Source organism: Antechinus flavipes, chromosome 4, assembly GCF_016432865.1.
Source record: "Antechinus flavipes isolate AdamAnt ecotype Samford, QLD, Australia chromosome 4, AdamAnt_v2, whole genome shotgun sequence".
Classification (NCBI taxonomy): Eukaryota; Metazoa; Chordata; class Mammalia; order Dasyuromorphia; family Dasyuridae; genus Antechinus; species Antechinus flavipes.
Window position 1 is genome coordinate 309,009,455 of NC_067401.1, and position 23,115 is coordinate 309,032,569.

General features: G+C 33.9%; 2 pseudogenes; one reads left to right on the forward strand and one right to left on the reverse strand.

Moving 5' to 3' along the window:
• Positions 1 to 12,415: 12,415 nt before the first annotated feature.
• LOC127562187 (tropomyosin alpha-3 chain-like) lies at positions 12,416 to 13,075 on the forward strand (annotated as a pseudogene).
• A 9,513-nt stretch (positions 13,076 to 22,588) lies between these two features.
• LOC127563559 (uncharacterized) lies at positions 22,589 to 22,682 on the reverse strand (annotated as a pseudogene).
• Positions 22,683 to 23,115: the final 433 nt, after the last annotated feature.

Here is a 23,115-nt window from a genome sequence, read left to right on the forward strand (position 1 = left end):
ATGCTTTGAAAACTTTAAAGTGATCTTTAATGTTATTACTGTCATCATGATCATTATCATCAATTATCCCTACAATGAAGCCTTAGCTGAACCTTTAAAGGAGGATAAGGATTCTGGAAGATAACAAAGACAGAGCAGTGACTGCTAAAAATTAAAGATATCTTGTGGCAGTACAGAGAAATAATAAATGTAATATCAAGTTAGCAGATCAACTATCATAGTCCAGTATGTTTGGAATAAAAACTGGAATAAAATAAGGCAGGAATGTTTGGCTGAAGTTAGATTTTGAGGGGACTTAGCTGCACAGCTGACAAATTAATATTTAATCAGAGAGATAAGAAGAGGCTACTGAAAAATGTTGAGCAGGTGAGTGACAAGATCAAAACTGCCTTAGGCACATTATTTTAGCGTCTGTGATGGATAGATTGGAAGGAAAAAACTATATTAATGAAAACCAGTCAGAATTCTATGATTGGAATTCATACTAAAGATAATAAGATAGTTGTGTGAAAGAAGAGAAGAGAACAAATAGGAAAAATTCTGTGGTAGTAGAATTCATATGTTTTGGCATACATTTTAAAGTATTTACTATGCACAACAAAATCTTATATGAGACAAAGATGAAATTGTGTCTATCCTATGTTAATCATTCAATCAATAATAAAGTATTTATAAATATCAATCATGTGTAGGCTCTGGAAGCACAAAAATTACAGCAAAACAATTTCTGCCTTTTAAAATCTTCCATTCTACTCAGGGAAACATGGCATATAACTTAATATAGGTAAAAATAACATACATACAAAGTAAGCACATAGTGATTTCAAGGGACCCTTATAATGAAGGAGAGTCAATAAAAGTACACAGAAGAGAAACATTGAGTTGGGCTTCACATTTATGTAGGCAATCTATGAAATGACAGAAGAAAAATAAAGTCTAGGCATCAATTCATAATCTGAACAAAAATATAGAGATGAGAGATGGAGTGTCCTGTATGAGGGACTGCTAGTAAGTCAATGTGGTTGGATTACAGAGCATGTGAAAAAGAGTTATAAGTAATAAAATTGAAAAAGAAAGGTGCAGCCAGATTGGGAAAAAATGCAAATGTTAAACATAGGAGATTGTATATGATCTGGTAGGAAATAGATATTCTTTTCTCCTCTCCTTTCTCCTCCATCCAAATCTTTTCAATCTTTGACAATTCTAAGTCTTTTCATGAATCCTTTCTAAAAGAACATCACCCAATTTCTTTAGCATCATGGAGTTCATTTTCAGATTTTTTCAATAGTTCATGAATGCCAGTGGATACTTGGACAATCCATCTGTTATCCACTTTTACTTCATTATTAGCCTACTTACCCAGTCATACATATTCTTGGCAATATCTTTTATATCATTTCTCATACACTGGTCATCATTGGCAATATGTTGCATTTTGCTAACAACCACTATCCATCTTAAAATTGGTCTTTGTTTTATCTACAATGTTAATTTGTCTGAGACATGATATTCCATGATCTACAGTCACATCTACAAGTTAGAGAAAATGCTGAGGCTGATAAAACTGATTTTTCATCATATAGAAACTTGCTATCATTAGTAGGTAGCCCTGAAAAATTTCCTCAAGGTGTTCTACACTAATCTGTTCCTCTTCAATTATGCAACCAGATTATTGTGCAACTGTAGTGCCTGACAAAATATGTGATTTACCATTATGCTTTGTATTAGTTTTATAACTTAATTGGCTGTCTATTCAACTGTAAGTAAAGACCTGAACAAAAGTAATTTTTGCTACTTTTGTTCCTAGCATGATTTACTAAGTGACTTTCCTTTCAATGACTCTAGATCTCATTGAAAGAGTTCTATAGTTTTCTAATGTTTGATAAAATTAACATAATATAATTTCTAAATAGGATCATCTGGAAAATCTTACAATATATTGTGAAACCTTTTTGCATTTGGATTTTGTATAACACATGTGCCATAATACTTGAAAGAAACTTTATTGAACATTCAGCTTCCCTTTATAGGCCTCTTGTCATGTTTACACTCAAGAGATCATTGAAAATAGTTTTCTGGGATTGAGTCTAAGAAGGAGTCTTTTATGATCTTAATGAATACATGGAAATATCATAATGAAAAATTGTTTTTAAAGATTTTTATTTTCAAAACCTATGCATAGATATGCAAATTATCTGCCTTTTCACATCTATACTTTCACTAAAGATACACTCAATACTTGGTATATATGATTTTTTTTTAAAGTTGAAGAGGCAGGTTTGTAGATTAGTAATTGTTATTATTATCACTATTTTTGGAATAATAGTACACATTTTAATCTCTTTCATTAATTTGGAATCTTCTCATCTTTAAGGTATCTTGAAAATCTAAGCTTGAATCACTTCACAATAAGAAATGATGATTCCAGATTTTTTTGACCTGTCTTTCAAATATTAAATTTCAGAAAGCTCTCTGCCATCATTCTGGTTTATTTAGATATCATCTTTTTTCTTCTTGACTAAAATAATTTATGTAGATTGTATTCTGAATTATGAAAACACTTTCATTAGAAACCCAGCTTTGACAATGTTGGTTAGCAATAAACATTTATTAAGTTCCAACTATGATTGGAAATAATTTCTAGAGTGAAGGCACTAGAGTGAAGGTGAAGACACCTTTAGTTATAACTAAAAGGATATTGGGAAAGGCTTCCTGTAGAATAAGGAGTTATATCTGGGTTTTTAAGAAAGATGATATTCTAATGAAGAAAGAGACCATTCTAAAATTGGATAGTATCTATGAAAATACCCATAAACCAGAAATAGAATGTCTTCTGTGAGAAGCAGCAATAAAACCAGTATCTATGTGTCAGGTACTACACTGGGCATAGAGGATACAAAATTGGCTATGTTCTCCTGGGGAAATAATTTATCGGAATTTCAGTTATGAATGCTTACATTATATGCCTTTTAAGCATGGTTTGAAAACAAGCATCTATAGAAATTAAGTCACAACCATTCTCAAGAAAACAGAAGAGAAGTACAATATCAAAATATTGAAAGAACAAAAAAAGTAATTTTTTTTCTGCTATAATGTCTTTGCTTTACTTCAAAGTAGCAAATCAGAAAAAATTCTGATGGTTTTGATCTTCATGTTTATGATTTAAAAAACTGGAAAAGCTGTTTAATTCAAATATACTCTGTTTAGAGTGTCTTATCCCAAAACAAATAATTTTTCTGCCATTAACCCAGAGGAGAAGTGAAGAGTGCCATCCATGCAAACTGTCCAATGTACTCATTTTTAAAAAGGCAATGTCTTTAAATTTAAGAAGATAGGATTAAATAAAAGATTCACCATATAGGGTGGAATTTAACCATAATAGGGTCCCTACTGGGAGAAGAAGTAGAGGTGTGAAGGTTGTTGATCTATAGGAATTTTGTTTTGGCATCAATCCTTGTCAGTGACAGCAGGTGCAAATGAAAGGGAGACAACTGAATAATGGGCCAAGGAAACCTGGGGAACAGGCACAAAGGACAGAAAACAAATGCACCTGCTGTGTACCTCATTCATCTTGTCAAATTTACTTGCTGAACTTCAATGCTCATCTTCTCACAACTCAAAGTGGCTCATAAGTGTGTTTTAAAGACAAAGTAGAACTAATGACTTAGCCATTTAATTAACTGTCATCTTGTGTTACTATAAAAGCCAGACTAGCAGCTGTTATTTACATATTAGACCCTAAATCCTTATACCTGACTTTCTCAGGGGTCCTCTAAATCATATTTAATGACAGGGAGAGGCACAGAGGAATTAACAATTAAGAGACAAAGCATTTTTCAAGCTTTTTGCCTAGGTCAGAAGGTCTTTGGATTTTTTTTTCTCCAGTAACATAATCCAGGTGACTCAGCAGGTTATGAGTGGGAGTAAGTCTCTAAGCTCTTCTCATGATTCTCTAAAGACATAGCACAGGAACTCTGTAGGTGCTTGGTGTGAATTTGAAAAAAAGATAAAGAAGGGACAAGACACCTCCCTCCTATCTGAAACCACTTTTGTCAATTTACCATAAATATCTATTTCATATAATAAAAGTATTTGTGCCATTTCCTGATTATATTATTTATTCTTTTATAAGTTGGAGGATAAAGTAATTCATTATAATCTTTATTTTGAGGGTCCAAAATATCCTATGAGATTTAATTGAGGCTTGAAAGCAAGCATAATATTTTATAAGAAGTATGGATTCCCTAAGCTTATTTATCATTTCCTGTACTAAGTACACAGAAATATCTGCTGAGGAATAACTCCCCAAAAAGTTGAGCCAACAACAAAGTTGTGTCTGGCTAGACCTAACAATGTGTGAAGGTTGTAAGTACTGAATTGTAATTCTGAGACTAATTCATCAGAAGGTTGGACACTTAGTAATGAAGTTTTTGAATCATTGTCATTCATAAAATAGAAAGGACGTGATTTGCCTTTTGGAAGGATGATCCACTGGTGAAATGATCATTTTTGAAAATATGAGAAGTAATAACAATTGTCTCTCATCCTTTTTTTTAGTTCCTTCTCCTCACTCCCAGATGCCATTATACCTCTTTTATAAGAGATCAATTTTTGCCTTTTGTTGTAATTCCTAGGAATTTATCTCTTCTGATAAATTATACATTCCTTTAAAACAAAGTACATGGAATTAGAGTAGTGGAAATCTGTTGTTTAACTAAAGATAGACAATGCACTAGGTAGCCTTTACAAATCTGGTGTTTCAGTTCTGGAAATCAAGGCAAGGGAATTTTGTGAAATGTCACCCCTTAGTTATCTTGAGGAGAGTGGAAGAAACCAGAACTTGAGAGGATATTGTATTTTGCTTTTTCTTCTAGGAAGTGAGAGTATTTAGATCTAATTTTTCCAGCCCCTCAATGGCTATAAGACCTTGGAGTGTAGCTATTCATCAAGTAAGACATTGAACTCAGCTGGTGGGAAGCTCAAAGTGTCAAGGAAATATTTGGTACACATACCTGTGCTGAGAGTGACCCTTGGCAGTGAAGAAGAGAGCTATCTAAGGATTCAGAAGAGGATTCACCATGGAAGCTAGGAATTGATCCTCAGTAAGAAATTGGCCCAAGGTATAAATTGTAGTGAGGTTGCTTTTTGTATTTAGTAAATGGAGTAGATGTCCATTGAAGTTTCTTCTAACTCTAAAATTAGGTAATTCTTTCTTCTTGATCTCTCAATTCAGATAGAACTCTCCCACCATAGTCTTTACATAAGAGTTTCATGGTAAGCAAATAAATGTGTTTCTATACATATACTTTCTTTTGATAGCAGGAGCTATCAAAATTAATTCTGGCCAAAGGAAAACTAAATTGAATAGTAAGGAGTAAAAAGAAAGAAAACAGATTGTATCTATAAACACTGGTTTTTACTACTAACTGGTCATTTGTTCTTGTACAATCTTATATCAGATTTCTAGGTCTTGCTTTTTTTCATCTAAGAAATGAAGAACTAGAACTATGCACAATCTTGACTAATACCTATACCTAAAGTCATTGAACAGTAGTTCAAAATCCAGTTCTGCAGCTTTTTTACCTGTGTGATCTTGGGCAACCTAATCTCCCAGTTTCCTTTTAGGTAAAATGACAATTATGAATTAAAAATGATCCAAAAAGATCCCCCTCTTTGAAGATATGCAAACAGAGATCAGAGGTTCACTTGTTACTATAAAGTAGTCCTTTGCAACTCTCAAATGTGATTCTAGTATTCTATTATTAGGTAACCTGTGAGGTTCTACTCATCTCTAAAGTGATGATACTGTGCTTACTAAGATTCATTTTCTGCTCTAAGTTTCTATGATTCCAAGACTTTGCTTTTCACAAATCACACTCTTCATTAAAAAAAAAAAAGTAACAAATTTCAAATGTCACTTGGAACTAAATTCTGACAATAAACAGATAAATGAAACAGGATCAGTCATAATCAAATAATCATTCTTTGACTTTTCCTCCCACCTTTCATCTAAAGACCTTCAAGCATTTTGGAAATTTCTACTATTTGATTTTCCAACTCTATGGTGAGCAAAGTCTGGTTTTATTTTTGTAGTCATTGTGGGGGGGTGAACATGGTCTAGTGACCGGTTGGGAATAAGGTATTTGAAGAATGGAAACTGAAACCTTCTGTTTCTTCACAGGCCAGGTGTGGTGCAGACAGCTGCTGCTTCCACATTTCCTCACGATGCCCTAAGAACGACCTTAACCCTGACTTCGAGAGAAAAAGAGAATGTGTCAGGGCATTCATTCTGTGGAATGGGTTGTGGGGAAGAGATCAGTTTACTGAGTAGCCCAGATTACCCCAAATCCTCTGTCTTTAGTACACTTCAGGGCTTTCAAAAGTGGTACTGGACTCTTTTTAAACATGGAAGAGCTAAAAAAGTATCCTTAGACTAATTTTTAATACAATGTCATTTAACCTGGCAAAAATAGAGGAAAATAATTTAGATTAAATCTCTTCCACTATTGCAGGTAGTAGGAAAATCTTTTGGATTCCATTACTTGGATTAAGCAGCACTCTGTATTTTGCAGTTTTTGGACATACATTTATGCTTTATTCTCCCTTTCCTCTAAGTCCTGTCCTCTACACCAAGGAAAGCGAACCCCCGAGTTTCTCAAGCATTTATTTTAAAATGTATTTCTAATATAACAAATCCTCACAAATAATCATTTTACTGAAAATGACTAAAGCTATCTGGATTAATTAGCCTTAGGGAAAGGAAAGCAACTAGTTCTTCCCTGTTTTTTTTTTTTTTTAACTATCAGAAGGTGTGTGACTTTGGGCTTTATGAGAGTTGGAAAGAAAGATGATTTCATATTTGACTACTGTTTTCTCAGGGTGGAATATGGAAAGTGATCAAGCTTGAATGGAAGAATTTAAGCAAATTAAATCTTTATTCTCAAGCCATATTAAAACATAAAAGACCAGGTTTTATTTTTTTAAAGGAGTAGTAAAACAATCCTTATAAAATTTTTTTCTACCCACTGTGAATTAATTCAGATCCAATGGAGCATAACTTTTTCATTGAAATGAATTCACTGTTGGGGGTAAAAGTGTCATGCCTAAAAGAGTTTTCTTATGTTCTATAGAAATTATTATTTTCTCCAGACATGATCTTATATAACAAGAACTGCTGGTTTCTTTTGTTCATCTGTTCCACAGAATCAAGGAATTTCAGAATTGGAAGGAATTTTAATAGATTTTGTGTCTAATCTATATCCACAAAGGAATCTACACTGTATCATAATTAGTAAGCGATTGTTGACTCTGTTCAGAAGTTTTCAGTGGAAGGAATGAAGGAGATAGGTATTTATTAAGTGCCTGTTGTGAACCAAGAATTGCATTAAACATTTTGTAAATATCTCATTTAATCCTTATAACAACCCTGAGAAGTAGATGTGACTCAGACAGAGATTAAAAACTTTGCTCAGGGTAATATAGTATTTGGGGCTCAATTTGAACCCAGGTCTTCTTGATTAACTATATAATGCTTTATCCACTGTTCCATTTACATGACAATGGAAATATAAATGTTAATTATTATGACTGTTGCTGTTCCACTTTTCAGCTTAACAATGCTTTTCTAAACTGTAGTACTCAGAATTAAAAACAATACTCCAGATGTGGTTTGATAATACTAGACTACAGAGGGACTAAGGGCTTCTTATTCTTGGAAGTTGCATCTCTTATGTAGTTCAGTTACACATTAAAAATGTTTTGGGTTTTTTTTGCAGTCACATAGCAATACTGACACACAATGAGTCTAAAATCCACTAAGACCCTCAAAACTTTTTCAGAAAAATCATTTTCTAAACATACTTCCTCCATCTTGTTTCTGTAAGCCCTTCTTGATCTTTTATTCCCCCCACCATTCCATAACACTTTTAACATTTAAACTTTGTTACATTTTGTTTTTCATTGTATTTCCTAATATATTCTGCCTATTTTCTTCCCAGAGAGCCACCTGATATAACAAAGAATAAAAAAAGAGAAAAAATAAATACCACAACTAAGTTGTCTACTAAATCTGATTTTATATGTATCCAATAGACACATACCTCTCCAAGGAATGGAGTGAGATGTTTTCACATATTTCTTATTTGGCTTAATCATTAGAATTTATCAGTGTATAGTTTCAGTTATTTTGTTGTTATTGCCATTGATATTGCTGTAATCATTATTTATAGGCAGCCAGGTGGATCAATGGATAGAGCAATGGGCTTGAAAGCAAGAAGATTGCTCTTCATGACAAATGTAGCCTCAGACACGTAACTAGTTGTCTAGTAAGTGACTTACTGTTTGTGTCAATTTCCTTATCTGTAAAAGTTCCCCCCACCTTGGTTTTCTGTATTTTTCGTATTTGTTTAAAAGTATCATAGTCATATTCTACTATATTCATGTATTGTAACTTGAATAACCATTTCCTGATTGGTGGACAATCTTTTTTGTTTCTAGTTCTTTGCTACTATTTATTCATATGCTTTTGTCAATTGTACACTAAAGAATGGTCCTTAGTATTTTATATTTGTATTCATTTTTAATACATTTTGAGTATCAAATCCTTATGAGATACTTGATACAAAACTTTCCCCAATTAGTATCTTACTTTATTTTCATAGTTATATGATTTTCTTACTGTAAATATCTTAATTTCACATAATCTAAAGTATCTGCTTTATCTTTTATGATCAATGGTATTTTTATTCCATTTCAGAAATTTCTCCTCCTTCCCACACCCCCTAGCAATAACAATGAAAGTTTTCTCATCTGATTTTCTTCTAATTTAAAAAAAAACAGTGTGACTTTTAATATTCAGACCACATCCATTTTATGTTTATTGTGGCAGATGGTACAACATGTTGAGTTAAACTTTATTTCTGCCAACCTGCTTCCCCATTTTTCTAGAAATTTTTGTTAAATAGTGAAATCTTCTTGTATAATTTATGCTTTCAGATTTGCCAAATACTGGGTTATAAACTTCAAGTATTCCTAATTATAGTTACCTAAAATATTATATTTATCTAATTTTTAAAATTATTTTAATCTGGCACCAAATAATTTTTATAATTATGCTCCATAATTTAGTTTGAGATCTGGAAGTGCTATGTATACTTCCTTCTTACATATTTGCATTATTTTTCTTGAAATCCAATATTATCCTTCATTCCAAGTAATTTTGTTATTATTTTATCTAACTTTCTTAAGTATATCCTTGATAGTTTGCTTAATATAGCAGCAACATATTAAACTTTTTTAGGTTGTGTCATCCTTTCTTTAATATAGAATACATGAATGTGTATGTGTGTGTGTGTGTGTGTGTGTGTGTGTGTAATTTAAATATTTTAAGTCTTTCACAATATCTGTGACAGCTTTCTTCTGCTGTCCCTATGAGAGGTTGTTTACTTTCTTCCATGGTGCTTATGATTTCCTTTCCACCAGATTAAAAAGTGTTTGAGATGAATTTAGAGCATCTAAATTCAAACTCTGACTCTCCTACTGTTGTGTGATTTTGGACAAGTCTTTTCATCTCTGCCATCCAGGATTTCCTCAACTGGATTGGACCAGATGATCTCACAAATCCATCTTCAAGTCTTTGGTTCTAAATTTAAAAATAGAATTTTTCCTTGTTGTTTTCACTACCTTTGAAAGTATGAAATTACCATTACAACAATGCAAGAATTTATTAGCTTTCTTGCCTTTGATCTATAGAATACTTTCTGAATGATTGGATAATTTAAGTCCCCTATCACTGTAATATAAAATCCCCATGCTAGGCCTATAATCTATTTTCCAGATTTCTCTTTTCTTTCTGCTTTCTTTCTAGGTTATCTGTAACTTATTTTTGGATTAGATTTGTCAAGTGCCAAAAATACATTGTTAGTTGTACTCTATACAAAGTAAAGAGTATGTCATTTCATAGATCTTAAAGTATGATCAAGAAATATCAAGAATTCCAAATCCCATTCCAAGATATGATTTAAAAATATGTATTTAATATTTTCCTTGTTACTTGAAAAACATTTTTTACATTTTTTTGTAAAATTTTGAGTTGTAGATTATCTTCTTTCCTCCTCACTCCCACCTTCTTTAAAAAGGCACAAGTGAATCAAAACATTTCCATAAAAGTCACATTGTAAAAGAAGACATAGATCTCCACTCCCCTCAAAAAACCCTCTAGAAAAATAAAGTAAAAAAGTATGCTTCAATTTATATTCAAATACAATCAGCTTTTTGGGGGGCATGGATAAGATTTTCATTCTAAGTGCTTCAGAATAGTTGTAGACCATTGTATTTCTGAGAATAGCAAAGTCTTCCAGCTGATCATCTCACAACATTGCTATTAATTTGTACACAGTAAATTTCACTTTACTTGAGTTCATGGAGGACTTTCCAGGTTTTTCTGAGAGTATCCTGTTCATAATTTTCCACAGAACAGTAATATTTCATCATAACCATGTACCACAATTTATTCAGCCATTCCCTCAGCCATTCCCCAATTGATGGGAATGCCCTTAGTTTCCATTTCTTTGCTCTGAGAAAAGAGATGCTATAAATATTTTTTTACATATACTTCTTTTTTAAAAAAAAATCTTTTTTGAGATTCATGCTTAGTAGTGGCATTGTTAGGGCAAAGGGTATGCATGATTTTATAATCCTCCATGCATAGTTTATATCTTTGGAACTTATCAATTGGGGAATGGCTCTCATCTTTTTAAAAATAATTTTGACTTAGTTCCCTACACATTTCAGAAATGAAGCCTTCATCAAAGAAATTTGTTTCTGTAATATTCTCTCTAAAATGTAATGTTCTCTGTTGAGGTTTTTTGGGGGTCTCTGGAGGTAGCCTTCTTTTCAGTTCAGTAATCACCACATGAGTAGCCAAAGATTAAAGTCCAAATCCTTTATTGTCTCCTTCAAAGTCTTGTCTCCTTTCCTGGGACCTAGTTAACTTTTCTGGAGGCCTATCTCTCTCTCCTTGATTCCGAGAGCTTGAGCTCCTACCTGCCTTCTCCAGCTTCTGAATTTCCTCGACTTCAAAGGTAATTGCTTCAACTTTCAGCCACCACAAAGGTAGATGATAGAATGAATCTGTCTCACCCTCTGAGACCTTCTAGTGCGCTTGTCCTTTCTGGCGCTGAATGCTTCTAGCTTATATGCCCCACATTGAGTATATACCAATCACTAGGAAACCATTATTTGTTGTAGGATTAATGCTAAACTAGATTTAACCATTGTCTCTTCAATCCCACTTAGTATCTTGCTTCAAGTTCTGGCCCATAACATCTCCTTGTAGGACTAAATCAATCATCCTGAACCATGCTAAATTACACAACTATTGTCTCTATCAATTCCACTGACTTAATACCTTGTAAGAATCCTTTGTTTCAGGTTCAGAATTCTGGCCCATAACATGTTTCAAAATTATTTTCCCAGCTATTATTGCTAACAGTATCCCTGTTTATTCTATTCTCTCTTTCATTTGACCCTGACCCTTGACCCTGACCTTCCTTATAAGTGTTTTGCTACTGACTATCCTCCCCACCCAAGAATAAGCCCTCTCTTCTATCACCCTCTCCCTTTCCCATAAACCTTTGCTCTCTTACTTTCCTGCAGGATGAGATAGATTTCTGTACCCATAATATATATGTATGTTGTATGTATATGTTGAGTGTGCATGTTATTTCCTCTTTGAGCCAATTCTGATGAAAGTAAGGTTTATTCACTCCTCCTTCCTCCTTATCTCCTCCACTGTAAAAGCTTATTGGCTCTTTTATGGTAGAGAGTTTATGACATTCTACATTTCCCTCTCCCATTCTCCCAGTCCATTTTCCCCTCATCATTAATTTTATTTTTTAGATATTATTCTTTCATATTCAGTTCACATCTCTGCCTTTTGTTTATATATATACTCCAAATTGCCATAATTAAGAGAAAGTTCTAATGACTTATAAGTATCATTCTCTCATATAGGTATATAAACAGATATATCTTATTAGTTTCCTGATTATCTCCTTACAGTTCTCCTGAGTCCATATTTGAAAATCTGATTTTCTATTCAGGTCTGATCTTTTAATCAAGAATATTTAAAAGTCCCTCTATTTCACTGAATAGCCATCTTTTCCTCTGAACTATAATCTGAAGGATTATACTCACTTTTGACGGGTAAGTGATTTTTGGTTGTGATTCTAGCTCCATTGCTCTCTTGAGTATCATATTCCAAGCCATCTGATCTTTTATTGTAAAAGCTCCTAAATCCTATGTTATCCACAGCAAGCTGAGAAGGCAGCAGCCTGAACTGGACCCGAAGGGGCGAGCACCATGGCTGATATCACCACCATCAAGGAATGCCTGACAACAGCTCTTGCCGAAGCTAGAGGAAGCAGAGAAGGCCGCTGATGAGAATGAGAGAGATATGAAAGTGATTGAAAATCGGGCCCTGAAGGCTTAAGAGAAGATGGACCTGCAAGAAATCCAGCTGAAAAAGGCTAAGCACATTGCTGAAGAAGCAGACAGGAAGTATGAGGATGTGGCCCAAAAGTTGGTAATCATTGAGGGAGACTTGGAGCACACAGGGGAGCAGGCCACGCTGGCAGAATTCTGCCTGGCAGAAACCAGGAGATGGTTGAACAGATCAGACTGATGTACCAGAACCTGAAGTGTCTGAATACTGCTGAAGAAAAGCATTCTTAGAAAGAAGACAAATATGAGGAGAAGATAAAAATTCTTACCGATAAACTCAAGGAGGCAGAGACTTGTGCTATTTGCTGAGAGATCAGTAGCTAAGCTGGAAAAGACAAGTGATGACTTTGAATCTGAAATGCACCAAAGAGGAACATCTCTTCACACAAAGGATTCTGGACCAGACTCTGCTTGATCTGAATAAGATATAGAAATCCCTTTCCCCCAAGTCCCACCCTGTCGCTGCTCCTTCTGCCTCTGATTTTGCTGAGGCCAGGCTGCCTAAAGCTGATCTTTAAACTGAGGACTGATTTTTAACCTGAAGGCTGCTTTCTTCTCTGGGTCCTTGCTTACCCTTTCCCCACTCTATCCCTACCCTCAACTCCCCATGTCAGTTTCACCAAACTGTCTCTGCAGCTCTTCCCTAGAGATCCCAGAGAGGCCAAAGGCTGAGCATTTTGGGGAACAACATTTAAGGGAACATGAGCACAATGCAGTAGTGTCTTTAAAAGCATGTCGTATGATGTATACATTTTGTAATTACCTTTTTTGTTGTCATTGTTGTAGCAACTATTTGTAAGACATTCCAAATGATTCCTCAGCCTCTAGGCTTCATCTAATCACTTCTTTTTGGATGATAAATATTTCTACCTAAACAAATTGTTCTTCTCCAGAGAAGAGGGAAATCTGTATTAGCCTGCCCTATTTGAGAACTGAACATAGCCAGAGAAAAGACTGTGTCATGGAAAAACCTCATTGTTCTGTACCAAACACAAGCCAAACCAGAAATTTGTTCCAGGAGGAATTTGCAAAAAAGAAAAAAAAAGTGCTGTTCAGGTTTTCAACTTTAAGGTATCTTGGGATGTGTTTTTTTCTTTTCTTTTTTTGTTTTTTAAATATTTGCATCAGTAGCAAACAAGCCAATTACATGGACAAGACCTCTGAGACCATATTATATTTCCTCTCCTCATTCACTCACAGAATAGATCATGGGCTCCAGACATTAGAGTGTCTGCTCCTTTCCCTACTTCACCTTCTTTGGAAAATAATGTTTTTGCCACTGATTAGCCAAGTCAAGTTTATCTCATTACCCATTATTGGGTCAGAAGCTGCTGTCTCTAAAGGTGCAATCTCATTGTGCTTTGTATCACTCAATGCTGGAAAAATCTTGAATAGCTTGTATACAAAACTTTTTTTAAAAATTATATATATAATTTTTGATGCTTTATTTTTCTTTGGGGGGAAACACCAGGACCACACCTACCCCACCCCACCTCCACCCCCTTCTGACTGTAAGTGCTCTGTTTGCAGTCAGTGGGCTGGCAATGTGCTGATCTTTTCCAATTCCATTCTCTTTTTATTCTTTTTTTCCCTTTTTCTTTTCTTTTCTTTTCTTTTTTTTTTGGTGAGGTTTTGGGGAGGCAGTGAGGTTCTGTGTTAGGTTTATATTGTGCAGCTTATTGGCTTAAATGTACTCTCCTTTGATGTGTAAACCAGATTGGTTTGTGGCCAATCTGGAGGAAGAGGAAACAATAATGCAAGTGTTTTGATACTGAAAATTGACAAAATGTCCTTTGAAATAAAGAACCAGTCCCTCCACCCACCAAAAAAAAAAAAAAAAAAAAAAAAAAAAAAAAAAAAAACTTGTGTTATCCTGATTATGGTTCTACTACATTTGAATTGTTTCTTTCTTCATACTTCCAATATTTTCTCCTTGACCTGGGAGTTCCAAAATTTGTCTGTAATTTTCCTGGGAGTTTTAATTTTGAGATATCTTTCAAAAAGTATTTGGTAAAAAGAAGAACTAGAGACCATTATTGATCACAAAATAGAAAATATTTGATTATATCAAATTGAAAAGTTTTTGTACAAACAAAACTAATGCAGACAAGATTAGAAGGGATGCAATAAACTGGGAAAACATTTTTTACAGTTAAAGGTTTTGATAAAGGCCTCATTTCTAAAATATATAAAAATTGACTCTAATTTATAAGAAATTAAGCCATTCTCTGACAGGGAAAGATAATGGGGAATGTTGGAGGGGATGTGGGAAAACAGGGACACTGATACATTGTTGGTGGAATTGTGAACACATCCAGCCATTCTGGAGAGCAATTTGGAATTATGCTCAAAAAGTTATCAAACTGTGCATACCCTTTGATCCAGCAGTGTTTCTACTGGGCTTATACCCCAAAGAGATACTAAAGAAGGGAAAGGGACCTGTATGTGCCAAAATGTTTGTGGCAGCCCTGTTTGTAGTGGCTAGAAGCTGGAAAATGAAAGGATGTCCATCAATTGGAGAATGGTTGAGTAAATTGTGGTATATGAATGCTATTGAATATTATTGTTCTGTAAGGAATGACCAGCAGGATGAATACAGAGAGGACTGGTGAGACTTACATGAACTGATTCTGAGTGAAATGAACAGAACCAGGAGATCATTATATACCTCAACAACGATACTGTTTGAGGATGTATTCTGATGGAAGTGGATCTCTTTGATAAAGAGAGCCTTAATTGATCAAAGATGGACAGAAGCAGCTACACCCAGAGAAAAAACACTGGGAAATGAATATAAACTGCTTGCATTTTTGTTTTTTTTCCCGGGTTATTTATACCTTCTGAATTCAATTCTCCCTGTGCAACAAGAAAACTGTTCAGTTCTGCACACATATATTGTATCTAGGATATACTGCAACCCATTCAACATGTAAAGGACTGCTTGCCATCTGGGGGAAGGGGTGGAGGAAGGGAGGGGAAAAATCGGAACAGAAGTGAATGCAAGGGATAATACTGTAAAAAATTACCCTGGCATGCGTTCTATCAATAAAAACTTATTTAAAAAAAAAAAAAGAAATTAAGCCATACTCCAATTGATAAAGTCAAAGATATGAACAGACAATTCTCAGATGACAAAATTGAAACTATTTCTAGCCATATGAAAAGATGCTCCAAGTCATTATTAATCAGAGAAATGCATATTAAGACAACTCTGAGATACCACTACACACCTGTCAGATTGGCTAGAATGATAGGGAAAGATAATGCGGAATGTTGGAGGGGATGGGGGAAAACAGGGACACTAATACATTGTTGGTGGAATTGTGAATACATTCAGCCATTCTGGAGAACAATTTGGAACTATGCTCAAAAAGCTATCAAACTGTGTATACTCTTTGACCCAGCAGTGTTACTACTGGGCTTATATCCCAAAAAGATTTTAAAGAAGGGAAAGGGACCTGTATGTGTACGAATGTTTGTGGCAGCCCTCTTTGTAGTAGCTAGAAACTGGAAACTGAGTGGATGCCCATCAATTGGAGAATGGCTGAAGAAATTGTGTTATATGAATATTATGGAATATTATTGTTAGGTAAGAAATGACCAGCAGGATGATTTCAGAAAGGCCTGGAGAGATTTACACGAACTGATGCTGAGTGAAAGGAGCAGGACCAGAAGATCATTATATACTTCAACAACAGTACTATATGATAATCAGTTCTGATGGATGTGGCCTTCTTCAACAATGAGATGAATCAAATCAGTTCCAATAGAGCAGTAAAGAACTGAACCAGATACACCCAGGGAAAGAACTCTGGGAGATGATTATAAACTACTACATTGAATTTCCAATCCCTCTATTTTTGTCTGCCTGTGTTTTTGATTTTCTTCACAGGCTAATTGTACACTATTTCAAAGTCCGACTCTTTTTATACAGCAAAATAACATGTATACATATATTGTATTTAACTTATACTTTAACATATTTAGCATATATTTGTCAACCTGCCATCTATGAGAAGGAGTGGGGGGAAGAAGGGAAAAAGTTGGAACAAAAGGATTTGCAACTGTCAATGCTGAAAAATTACCTATGCATATATCTTGTATATAAAAAGCTATAATAATAATAATAATAATAATAATAATAATAAAAGAATTTGAAATAAAAGCATTTGGTGAATTATTTCAATTTCTATTTTACTTCTTGTTATAGAATATCAGAATAGTTTTCCTTGATAACTTGAAAGATGATGTCTAGGCTCTGATTTTGATGATGGCTTTTGGGTAGACCAATAGTTTTCTTTTTTTTTTTTATTATAGCTTTATATTTACAGGATATATGCTTGAGTAATTTTTCAGCATTGACAATTGCAAAACCTTTTATTCCAATTTTTCCCCTCCTTCCTCCCAGCCCCTCCCCCAGACAGGTTGACCAATACATGTTAAATATGTTAAAATATATGTTAAACACAATATATGTATACATTAGACCAATAGTTTTCAAACTATTTCTTCTGGAGCTATTTTCCAGGTCACTTGTTTTTATAATAAAATATTTCATAGTGTTTTCTATTTTTTTCATTCTTTTGATTTTTTTATTGTTCCTTGATTTCTCCCAAAGTCATTAACTTCTATTTGTTCAATTCTAATTTTCAAGCAATTGTTTTCTTCAATGAACTTTTGTACCTCCTTTCCCAATTGGCCAATTTTGTTTTTTAAGACATTCTTCTCATTAGTTTTTTTTTTTATTTCCTTTTCCAACTCTCTCATCTCTTCCAATTTTTCTTCTATCTGTCTTATGTGATTTTTAATATATCTTTTGAGCTCTTCTATCTTTTGAGCCTGAGACTAATTCTGATTTTTCTTGGAGGCTTTGGATATAGGAGCTTTCACTTTGTTATCTTCTTCTAAATGTATTTTTTGATCTTCCTTGTCATAATAGTAATGTTCTGTGGTCAGAATGTTTTTCTGTTGTTTGCTCATTTTCCTAGCCTATTACTCAACTTTTAACTGTTTGTTAAAGCAGGCCTGAATTTTCAGGATATAGGTTTTAATGTCTCAAGCTGTTTTCAGATATTCTTCTAGGGACCTGACCATAAGTATTCTTTTCTACTCTAGACCTGTGAGGAGTGTCCCTGCTCCATTGTGTCTATAAGTTTTAGTGTGCTAAAACTAATTCTTCATCAGTGCTAGTAAAGAGATCACCTGTAAGCTGAGGCCTCTGGGCAACTCTCACCACTACTGTCCATACCAACTCCTGGTTTTCTGGTCTCTCAAAACCTTCTCATGTTACTGCCAAATCTTTCCTGTTAATCTTCCAAGTCATTTTTGATGGCTTTGAACTGATAGATCTAGAAATCACCAATACTGCTGCTGATTCAGAGATCCAAGGTGATCTCTGCTCTGCTGGTGATAATGCGGCCTGGGCAGGTATTGGGGTTGCATTGAAACTGCAAGTTGAACTCCTACCCTAGAGCCAAAAACCTTTCCTTTTAACCTTCTACGTTGTCATTGGCTGGAAAATGTTCCATTCTGTCTTTTTATGGGTTCTGACACTCTAATATTTCTTTAGAGTCATTATTTAAAGGAATTTGGAGCAATTTGGAGTGGGACCTCCAAGAGTCCCTGCCTTTACTCCACCATCTTGACTCCATTTCCTAAGAAGGAACTTTAAAGATAAGCATTCCCTTTCTATTAAAAAATCTTCATACTTTGTCTTCAACTGATATTAATGAAGAAAATATAATCTGCACCCCCATGATCTTTTTTATTCTTGCCCAAGTGCTTTGGATTTTTGTTAATACTTTCTTGGTTGCATTAGGCAATATCATTTGGGTTCATCTAAGTGCCAATACATGTCAGAAATTGGGATGTTTTCTGTTATGTTTTGGATATATGCCCTGTTGGCATCAAAGTTGGACTCTTTGCAGGAAAGTTTTAATGCTTGTCAGTTTAGAAAAAACCTTATTGTCTGGTACCTTATCCTGCCAGATCATCTTCAAAATCTTTCTAAGATATTTCAAATGGAAATGATTCACTTTTCTGGTATGACTCTAATATTGTATCTAGGTTTCACAAACATACATCAATAATTGCCCATCTATATAATGGTAAAGAAAACAGATTGTCCTGTACCTATCATTAACAAACTAAGGAAAATATTTTATAATAATTTAATATTTCTGATCATAAGAACTTGATGTGAGCTCATGCATATAAATTTTCCCCTGAAATTTGAAGAAAAAGATATATCAAATGGTATCATGAGAGACAGGTAGGTGGTATGGTGGATAAAGCAATGACCTTAGAGCCAGAAAGGTGTAAGTTCAGACTTTGCCTCAGATAATTAATAGATGTGTGATTCTGGTCTAATTTCAGCCTCAATCTACTTATGTGTTAAATAGGAGCTTAAATAGAACCTACTTCATGGTTACTATAAAGATCTCCCCATTCAAGTCCATCCTCTACTCAGACCTCAAATTAATCTCTAAGGGAAAATTATAGCCTGTTATTTGATAAATTCTAATTTTTCCCTATCACCTCTAAGATTAAATATAAAATCATTTGTTTGACATTCAAAGTCCACATAATCTGCTATATTCCTACCTTTTTACTTTTATTCCTTACTTCCTATCCTTGTATGCTTTGTATTTCTATGGCGTTGGCCTTCTTGCTGTTCACTGTATGAGACATTCTTTCTCCTCACTCTTCAAGGCATCTTCATGAACTGTCTCCTATGCTTGGAATTCTCTCCCTCTTCATCTCTATTTCTGTGACTTCACTCATTTCTTTCAAGTCACAGCTAAAAATAGGACTTTCTACAAGAAGTTTTTCTCAGTACTACTAAATAATAATGCTTTCCCTCTGAAGTTATCTCCAATTTAATATGTTAATGTATACATATATGTACATGCACACATACATATATACATATATATATAATATATACAGACAGATATACACATTTATAATTTGTACATAGTTGTTGCATGTACACTTAGCATGCCTGACACAAAGTGGGTCCTTAATAAATGTTCATGAATGATTATTGAATGATACTTCTTCCCCACCATATTGTGAGCTCCTTAAGAACAGAGATTATTTTTGTCTGTTTTTCTTTGTATTTTCATGCTTAGTATTGTTTCTAAAACATAATAGGCTCTTAGTGAATACTTGTTCACTGACTGGTATACATGTTAGCTGTTTTCATATTTGTGAGGAAAATCAAGTCAAATTGAGGTTAGATATTGTTTAGGAAGTCACAGAAGCAAATAGTCCACAGACTTTTATTTCTTGACTTTGGAGTTCAATAATCTATCCCATTCAAACCTTTCCAACATCCTGACTCAGGAAGCAAGAGGATATGGTCTTTATAATTCATGGAGAGGCAGGTTTTGGGTTTATTTTTTATAACCAGATAGATCATTGAAAGAAATAGAGCCAAGGTCATGTTGACTCTAAGACAAACAGAGATTTAACACTACCTCATTTTCAAGGTTCACTGACATATAAGACTGAACCAAAATGCACAAGAAAGGTCAACTTTTGAAGAAAGACAAAAATAGGCCTAAAATTATAATTAACCCATAGCTATTCAGAAGTTGTGTTTCCTTTTGGTTTGACTAACTGCAGCTGAGCAAATCTAATTCTAACAGTAGCTTTACAGTAGCTCAACATGATGGAGGCCATGGTTAATTTACCATGGGCACCAAATAGGCATGTGTTTTTCATTCTTTTTCCCTCCCTTAATTGCACTCTTTCCTTAGTAATGCATTTTCATTAGAAACTTGGTTTTGGCATTGCTAGCAGGACTGTATGTAGCCTATTGTTAACCATTTCTTTCTAAATAAATGTTCTTGACCTATTGGGAGATAAAGGCATAGAATACTGAGCCAGGCAAACTGTTAGGAAACTAATAAATATGCCTCTTGTAGTTTCAATTAAAATAAAAGGCAGTATGATCATTCTTTCCCATGCCAGATTGCCTCTTTACTGGTACATGCTTGTTCTTTATATAACAAGTGTATTTTATAAGAAAGAACACAAGATGAGTATTTTTATTTATTTTATTAGTTGTACTAAAGCCATGTTGCCAACAGAAAAACTAATAAATCAAAATTGTTTCATATGGTTCTTATTATAAAATCAAATAGTAATGCAAAAAGACCAGCACACACCAATCACAATCCAATCTGGCTATGACACAATTTAAAGAACAGGAAAATAATATCCTCTTTTCTTTGGGAAGAAACATATTTAAGAACTCATGCATTCAAGACACTAAGAGGAAAACCATTACATTCATTCTATACTCTATGATGCTCAGAGAGGATAGAGTATCTGAAAAAAAAAATTCCAATGATAGATATAGATAAAGCATTTATAGTTGTGTAAGACATTATCTTAAGTGCTGAGTATACAAATACAAATAAATAATACACTATCTTCAAGCACCCTACATTCTAATAGGGATGGAGGTAGAGAGAACCATATGTAAAGTTGTTAAGGAGCAGAGAGAGTCAAAAGAATGAACTGAGGCATAGGTATAGTAATAGAATATGTTAGAATCAAGAAGCGAGGTGGTACAGTAGATGTGAATTGATCTTGCAGTACAGAATATGCATAGATTCAAGTTCAGTTTCTGACACAGTAGCTGTGAGCAAGTCATTTAACTTCTTAATGTCCCCAAGGAACTATGGTGCAGAGAAGGTGATGATCTGCACTGAGAGAGGGTCATTTCCTTATTAGGAGTTTTCTATATCAATAAAATCGCAGGGCTCTTAAAAAGGCACCTCACTACAGGTCTGTTCTTATCCTTTGTGATGACATAAAAGTAATTTAAATTCTTGAAGATTATTTTAGGGGAATCTAAGTTTTGGTATTTCCCAAGACTGAAAAGTCTTAGCTGGAATGACTAATAATGAGAGTGGGGCAACTGGGGTTTTCCTTAAAGTATTGATATTTATAGGGTGCTGACAATGCTTATGTTCCTTCAGCAAGCAGAAAAAAGTTGATCTTAGTATAAAGTTAGAAATAATATTTGGTTAAAACAAGAAAGTATAAGATGGTCTAATTTTCTTTCTATGATTGCAGTCTCTATACTGTGTTTCTCTGTATTCTTCTAGAGAGCCCAGTGTGCTGAGTTTGATATTGTTTCCCTGAATTTTTGCTCCTTTATATTCACTTGAATTTTTTTTTTAAATTAAATTGGGAGGATCTTTTTGCTACATGTTTTATGAAATTGGCCCACATGCTGGAATTCCTAGTTAAGGCTTGAAAAGAGAATCAGGAATGACAATATCAGGAATTACAACCGTGATATTGAAATGCTTGGACAAATACATTATAATAAACTTAAGCTACTCCTTTTTTTGAGCCATTGACAAAAGGGCATTGCTGATAGAAATTGGGGAAGGAACAATGTTCAGCAATCTCTTGGAGATAGTAGTTTTCATGGAATAGTCATATTAAGAAGTATAAAGGAAGTTTTAGTCACCATCCTGATATCTCCTTTCTTCATGTGATTAAACTATGATTTTGAACAAGTCATTATCCTTCAGAAGTCTTTCTCTTCATGTAAATTATGGAGTGAATGGAAGAGGAGATTATATGATATGTAAATTTCCTTAAACTATAAAATTATAAGAGTCTTTGTAGCCTCAGAGTTGGGGCCAAAGTAGCATCAGATCACTAGATCTGACACAGAGCTACCTAGGCTAGAGTTAACTTACTGTGAAGAATCTTCAAAGTGAAAAACACAGGACAATCTGGACATTTGGAAGGCCAATGAACTGGTAATCAGAAGATTTGGATTCTATTCTTACTTCATTAATAAATTTGTGTACATAAAGTGAATCACCTACTATACTCATATTTCAGAAGAAGATAATATAATGATGGCTTCCCAATTGTAGGATGATTTAAAGACTCAAAGCAGATACAAATATGAAAATGCTTTGAAAAGGCGTCTAAACAAATACAAAATATCATGATGGTTACTATTATTCTAAATCTATTGATGTGGGAATATATCTCAAAATATATTGAATCAATGTTTTATTTATTTTTTTAAATGTTATTATTATTATTTTTAAATATGGAACTCTTCATGAATCTGTGTGTCATCCTTGCATAGGGGCCATGCTAATCATCTGTGTCTCATCCCAATTTTAGTATATGTGCACATTGTTTTATTTAATAAGGTGGTCATCCTTATAATAACTGATGTAAAGTGAAGTAAATAGAATTAGAAAAATAATATACAAGATGATTATGATTATATAGATGGAAATAATTCAGATTAAAAGATACTGAATGCTGCTGATGGTGATTATTAAGCTTGTTTATGAAGAAAAGTTGAAAAAGAAAATTCAAACCAAAGTCTCTGTTCCTTCTTGGCAGAGACAAGGAATTATGGATATGGAATAAACTATCAAACTGAATTAATTTTGGTTAGTTTTGTGGATCTGCTTGTTAAAATTTCCTTTTATTTTTTGTTATGATAGATGCTTCTTTTCAGAGGGAAGAAGAGATATATTTAGAAATTGTGTTGGTGCCAAAATATAAACATTTTTAAAGACATGGCTCTCATTTCAATCTAATCCTGAAATAAGTACT